The sequence below is a fragment of the Orycteropus afer genome, unplaced genomic scaffold (assembly GCF_000298275.1).
Source record: "Orycteropus afer afer isolate SDZICR_OR568_19922 unplaced genomic scaffold, OryAfe1.0 scaffold00004, whole genome shotgun sequence".
In the NCBI taxonomy this organism is placed as follows: domain Eukaryota; kingdom Metazoa; phylum Chordata; class Mammalia; order Tubulidentata; family Orycteropodidae; genus Orycteropus; species Orycteropus afer.
This window is the reverse complement of record NW_006921591.1, coordinates 11,259,638-11,265,875: the sequence shown is the minus strand read 5'-3', so window position 1 is coordinate 11,265,875 and position 6,238 is coordinate 11,259,638.

Genomic DNA, 6,238 nt, shown 5'->3' with positions numbered 1-6,238 from the left:
AAAAAAAAAAAAAAAAAAACCTCTCAATATCTGGGGAGATGGGAACAAGAGAGAAAAGATAGAGTAGAATAATGAAGAAATACGGGGTAAAATGCAATAAAGAAAAACAAGGAATGGGGCTAACCCCAAGAAAGAAATAGTGACAACCAGGAACAGGGGAGAGAGAAAAAGCTGAAAACTAGAACCTGAGAAGGGAAGAAGAAAGAATAATAATAAAAAGGACAAATAATAATTTTACAATAGGCAAAAGCATACAAACTAAAAAAAGGGGGAAAAAAATCTGGGCAGTGTGTGGCAGGGTACCCAGGCTCCATCCAAGCATACAGACTGGGATGGAATTCCTGCCAGCCCAGAAGATGGGTGGGAGTGAGGTACAGTCTCATCTTCATACACCAAGAGGGATGCAAGAGTAACAAGGGGTTTCTAGGCATTCATGTCCTGAATGTCATTGTGATTCCTGGCAAGTGGAGCCTACTCTTTAGTCCCTGGAATCTGGGAGAATGCTGTTGCTTTAAATATCCAAAATGGTCAAACCACTTGTAAATATTCAAAATGGCTGTACCCTCCAGACAGCCTAAAATCCACAGCTCAGTCCACTTTCCTCTTCACTGCTTCTATTTTTATTTACCAGCCACCAGTGCAGTCCTCTGTGCAGGCCCTGGCTAGCAGGGCCAATATTTAGGTTAATTCTTAGATCCTAAGAAAAATGATAAACCTTCACATCACAATAAAAAGAGGACAAGTACAAATATTTAGCAAATACTAAAACAATAGAAACAAAGGAAATGATAGCACAATTCACAAATATAATGAGCTCAGTACAGGAAGGTATATTCTTAGGTCCTAACAGCACTCACCAATATCCAAGCTGTCCATACCATCAGGATTGCTGACAGACTGCAACTCCATGTATCTCCTTTTTCTGTGTTTTCATGCAGTTTCTTCTAGTAGTTGGACTTTAGTCCACTTCTGTGTCTTTCCTTTCAAAGATCAGGGCTCCAGGATTATCTTCTATATCTGTGTTAATTGGTTCCCCTTTTCTTTGTTGAAGAGGGTCTGTGCAGTCTGTCTGCCTATTCTGCCAACTTACCCTCTGTTTTATGACTTTTTAAATCGACAATTAAATCCCATCACTGTCTTTTTTCATTTCAGTTATTGTCAATTTTAGTTGCAATATTTCTATTGGCTTTCTTTCTGTCTTTTTTGGGGGGGCTTGGTTTTGTTCATAAATTGTTTTTCTTAATTTTTTTTTTTAATATCTTTGTTTTCCCTTCATTCTTTGATTATGTTTAACAATGTTGTATTATATACTCCCATTCTTACTTTCATGTTGTCAGAAGGAACCATTCCCTGGAGAAGGATATCACGCTTGGTAAAGTGGAAGGAGAAGGTCCTTAACAAGATGGACAGAAACTGTGGCTGCAACAATGGGCTCAGGTATAACAAGGATTGTGAGGCTGGCACAGGACCAGGCAGTGTTTTGTTCTACTGTGCGTAGGGTTGTTATGAGTTGGAGATGACTTGACAGTACCTAACGACAACAAGAACAACACTGTTTTCATTATTCTGTCTTTGATAGATTCAATTTCATTTCCTTTGTCAAGTTTATTCTCTTATCTTTGTGTCTTGTGATTTTTTTGTTGAGGCACTGGAATTTTTGAGGTTGTTAATTTCCTCAGTTCTCCCCAGTATATGTTTTTACTCGTACTACCTTCTCCAAAAACTCTTAGGTGGTAGAGCCATTGATCTTTTCTTACATTTTCTTCTCTCTCTCCTTGATAATTCTTTTCCCTTCTTTGATTTTATTCAGGTTCAAATATTCCAAATCCCAATTTTCAACTTATAATGCCTTCTAAACACACCAGAGAACAAGATGTGATTAATATGTCCACAAGAGGACTCCACTATTAAGACAAGTTATCATGCACTGATCAATCTATCCACAAAGTAGCATAGTCCTCTCTCTCTAGTCTAGTTATTACAACCTCTCCTACTCTGTTTCTTCATCTATAATTTTAGTTGGAAAGCCTATACTCAGTAAGCTCCCTGGGGGGCTGTGTGTTATCTTCTCATTTTGCCTGAGGCTTCCTTACCTGCTCTGTGAGGTTTGCTTATATCTGAGCCAGCATTCATGGAAAGCACAGACAGACTGCCCTCTATTTTAGGAGGCTGGAGGGCTGGCAACCTCCAGAAGGACTTCACAGTTCATCTTAATTAATTAATTAATTAATTTCTTTATTAAATTAATAAATTTAATTATTAAATTCAGAGCTCCAGAAGCCCAGTGGTGTTTGGAGTAGTCATCTCAACTTTGCTGACCTTGGTCCGGGCTATGCTGCAGGGGATCTTCTGTAGGAGTTTTCATCAGTCCTGAAGTGACAGTTATTGGGTGGTAAAAGGGATGACATGCACAAAATGGGCCCCCAGGAAGGTCTGCTTTTTGCTGTCAGAGACCAACTGTTAGTATGTTGGGAGTGGATGCAAGTTTCATTCAAGGAGCCTGATCCTAGCACACAGAAGCTTCAGTCAGTAGTCCTCAGGACTGATGGGAAGAAGGGGCACATGGACATAAACTGACCCCCTTGGAGGTCTGTCTTTCTGGACAGAGAGCTGAGCTGTGGGGTGTGCAGCGATGCTTGTAGAATGCTCACTATAGGAGAAGATTCCACTGGAGGCTGCCTTCTGTAGCACAACAGCCTTGTATCTGATAGTTACTGAGTGAAGGAAGGACTATCACACTTCTAGTAGACCTCCTGAAAGGTCTGCCTTGTTGATTTTTACACAGATGTTTGGAGTTCATTCTATTTGCTCAGGTAGGGGTTGTAGTAGTTAGGGAAGTAGGGTCTTTTGCTGGGGTTCCATCTTTATTTCAAAGCAGCTGATGGCCCACTTGTCTGAGGAGAGATGGAGGGACAGTAAGGAGAAAAATTTTGCTATCATGTTATTCATGTTTCCTGTCACAAGAATTCATTGATTCTTGCCAATGTCTGTCTCTTATGAAAGTCCTTTGTTCCCTAGTTCAGACACCTTCAATGCTGAGAATTGAGTTCTTGTTTTATTTCTTTTTTTGTTTGTGGGGAAGAGTTGGAACCATGGTCTATTTGAGTTGCTGTCTTTTTGGTATCCATTGAAAATACCATTATTATACATTATATATTATTATACCAATATATACATATTACACATTATATCATTATTATACATTATTATAATATTATACCATTATTATATATTTTATGGATTTAGAAGTCTGTATTGTTAAAACACCAAAAAACACTTATAAATATGTGTGTGTGTGTGTATATATATATATAAAAGAATTCAAGCCTCACTTTCCAATATTGTAAGATTGTTTGGGAAAAATAATGAAAAATGCAGGAAACATTAAAAGAAGATGGAAGGAATACACAGAATCACTGCACCAAAAAGAATTGATCAATTTTCAACTAATTCAGGAGGTAGTATATAACCAAGAACCAATGGTACTGAAGGAAGAAGTCCAAGCTGTACTGAAGGGATTGGTGTAATCCATACTGCAGACTGTAGTCTTTAATCTTCATCAGTAAATGCTCCAAGTCATCCTCACTTTCAGCAAGCAAAGTTGTGTCATCTCCATACTGAAGCTTGTTAACAAGTCTTCCTCCAATCCTGATGCCACGTTCTTCATACAGTCTAGCTTCTCAGAATATTTGCTCAGCATACAGATTGAATAAGTATAATGAAAGGATACAACCCTGATACACTCCCTTCTTAATTTTAAGCCATGCAGTATCCACTTGCTCTGTTTGAAAAACAGCCTAGTTTCCTCATGAGTACAGTGAAGAGTTCTGGAATTCCCATTCTTCTCATTGTTATCCATAATTGGTTATAATCCACACAATCAAATGCTTTTGCAGAGTCAATAAAACACAAGTGAACATTTTTCTGGTATTCTTCGCTTTCAGCCAAGATCCATCTGACATCAGCATTGATATCCCTCATTCCACATGATCTTCTCAATCCAGCTTGCATTTCTGGAAGTTCTCTGTCAATATACTACTGCAACCATGTTTGAATTATCTTCAGTAAGATTTTACTTGCGTGCGATATTAATGATGGTGTTCAATAATTTCCACATTCTGTGAGATCATCCTTCTTTGGAATGGGTACAAATATAGATCTTTTCCATTGAGTTGGACAGGTAGCTGTCTTCCAAATCTCTTGGCATAGCCAATTGAGTGTCTCCAGTATGGCATTTGTTTGTTGAAACATCTGAATGGATGTTCTGTCAATTTCTGGAGCCTTGTTTTTAGCCACTTCCTTCAGTGAAACTTTAACTTCCTCCTTCAATACCATTGGTTCTTGATCATATGCCACCTCATTAAATGAAGGAACATCGACCAATTCTTTTTGGTATAGTGACTCTGTGTATTCATTCCATCTTCCTTTGATGTTTTCTGTATCATTCAATATATTGCCCATAGAATCTTTCAACATTGTAACTTGAGGCTTAATTTTTTTCTTCAGTTCTTTCAGCTTGAGAAATGCCTAGCGTGTTCCTCCTTTTTGACTTTCCAACTCCGTGTCTTTGCACATTTAATTATAATAATTGACTTTGTCCTCTCAAGCTGCTCTTTGAAATGTTCTGTTCAGCTCTTTCATCTTGTACTTTCTTCCATTTGTTTTAGCTACTTGCCATTCACAGGCAAGTTTCAGAGTCTCTTCTGACATCCATTCTGGTCTTTTATTCCTTTTCTGTCTTTTTAATGACCTTTTGTTTTCTTCTTGGATGATGTTCTTGATGTCATCCCAGAATTCTCTGGTTTTTGGTCATTAGTGTTCCATGGATCAAACCCACTCTTTAGATGGTCTCTACATTTAGGAGGGATATAATCAAGGTCATATTTTAGTTCTTGAGGACGTGTTTTGTCTTCAGCTTCCACTTGAGCTTGCATATAAGCAGTTCCACAATCAGGTCCTGGCCTTGTTTTGGCTGAACATATTGAGCTTTTCCAGCATCTCTTCCCACAGATGCAGTCAATCTGATTCCTGTGTACTCCATCAGGTGAAGTCCACCTGTATAGCCACCATTTGTGTTGTTGAAAAAAGATATTTGCAATGAATAAGTTATTGGTCTTACAAAATTCTATCACGTGATCACCAAGTGTTATTTCTATAGCCAATGCCATTTTTTTCAACTACTGGTGAATCTTCTTTGTTTCCAACTTTTGCATTCCAATCACTGGTGATGATCAGCACATCTTGATTACATGTTCGGTCAACTTCAGACTGCAGAAGTTGGTAAAAATTCACAATTTCCTCATATTTGGCTTTGGTGGTTGGTGAGTAAATTTGAGTAATAGTTGTTGTTATTGTTAAGTGCCGTTGAGTCATTTCCGACTCATAGCAACCCCATGCACAGCAGAATGAAACACTGCCCGATCCCGCGCAAGCCCCACAATCCCTGCTATACTTGAGCCCATCATAGCAGCCACTGTGTCAATCCCTCTCGTTGGAGGCCTCCCCCTCTTTCGTTGACCCTCCACCCTACCAAGCATGACATCCCTCTCCAGGGAATGGTCCCTTCTTACAATATGACCAAAATAGGTGAGACGAAGTCTGCCCATTCTTGCTCCCAAGGAGCATTCTGGCTGCACTTTCTCCAGGACAGATCTGTTAGTTCTTTTAGCACTCCATGGTACTTTCAGCATTCTTCGCCAGCAGCACAATTCAAAAGCATCAACTCTTCTTCGGTCTTCCTTGTTCATTGTCTAGCTCTCACATGCATACGAGGCGATTGGAAATATCATGGCTTGTATCAGGCGCACCTTAGTCCCCAAGGAGACATCCTTGCTCCTCAACACTTGAAACAGTTCCTTCGCAGTTGACTTTCCCAATGCTACATGTCGTCTAATGTCCTGACTGCTGCTTCCATTGGCATTGATTGTAGAACCAAACAACGTGAATTCTTTGACAACCTCAATCTTCTCTCCATTTATTGTGATGCTGCTCATTGTTCCAGTTGTGAGGATTTTTGTTTTCTTTATATTGAGACGTAATCCATACTGCAGACTGTACTCTTCATCCTTCATCAGTAGGTGCCTTAAGTCATCCTCACTTTCAGCAAGCAAAGTTGTATCGTCTGCATATCTCAGGTTGTTAAATTCTTCCTCCAATCCTGATACCACATTTTTCTTCATATAGTCCAGCTTCTCGGATTATTTACTCAGCATATAGATTGAATAAGTGTGGAGAAAGG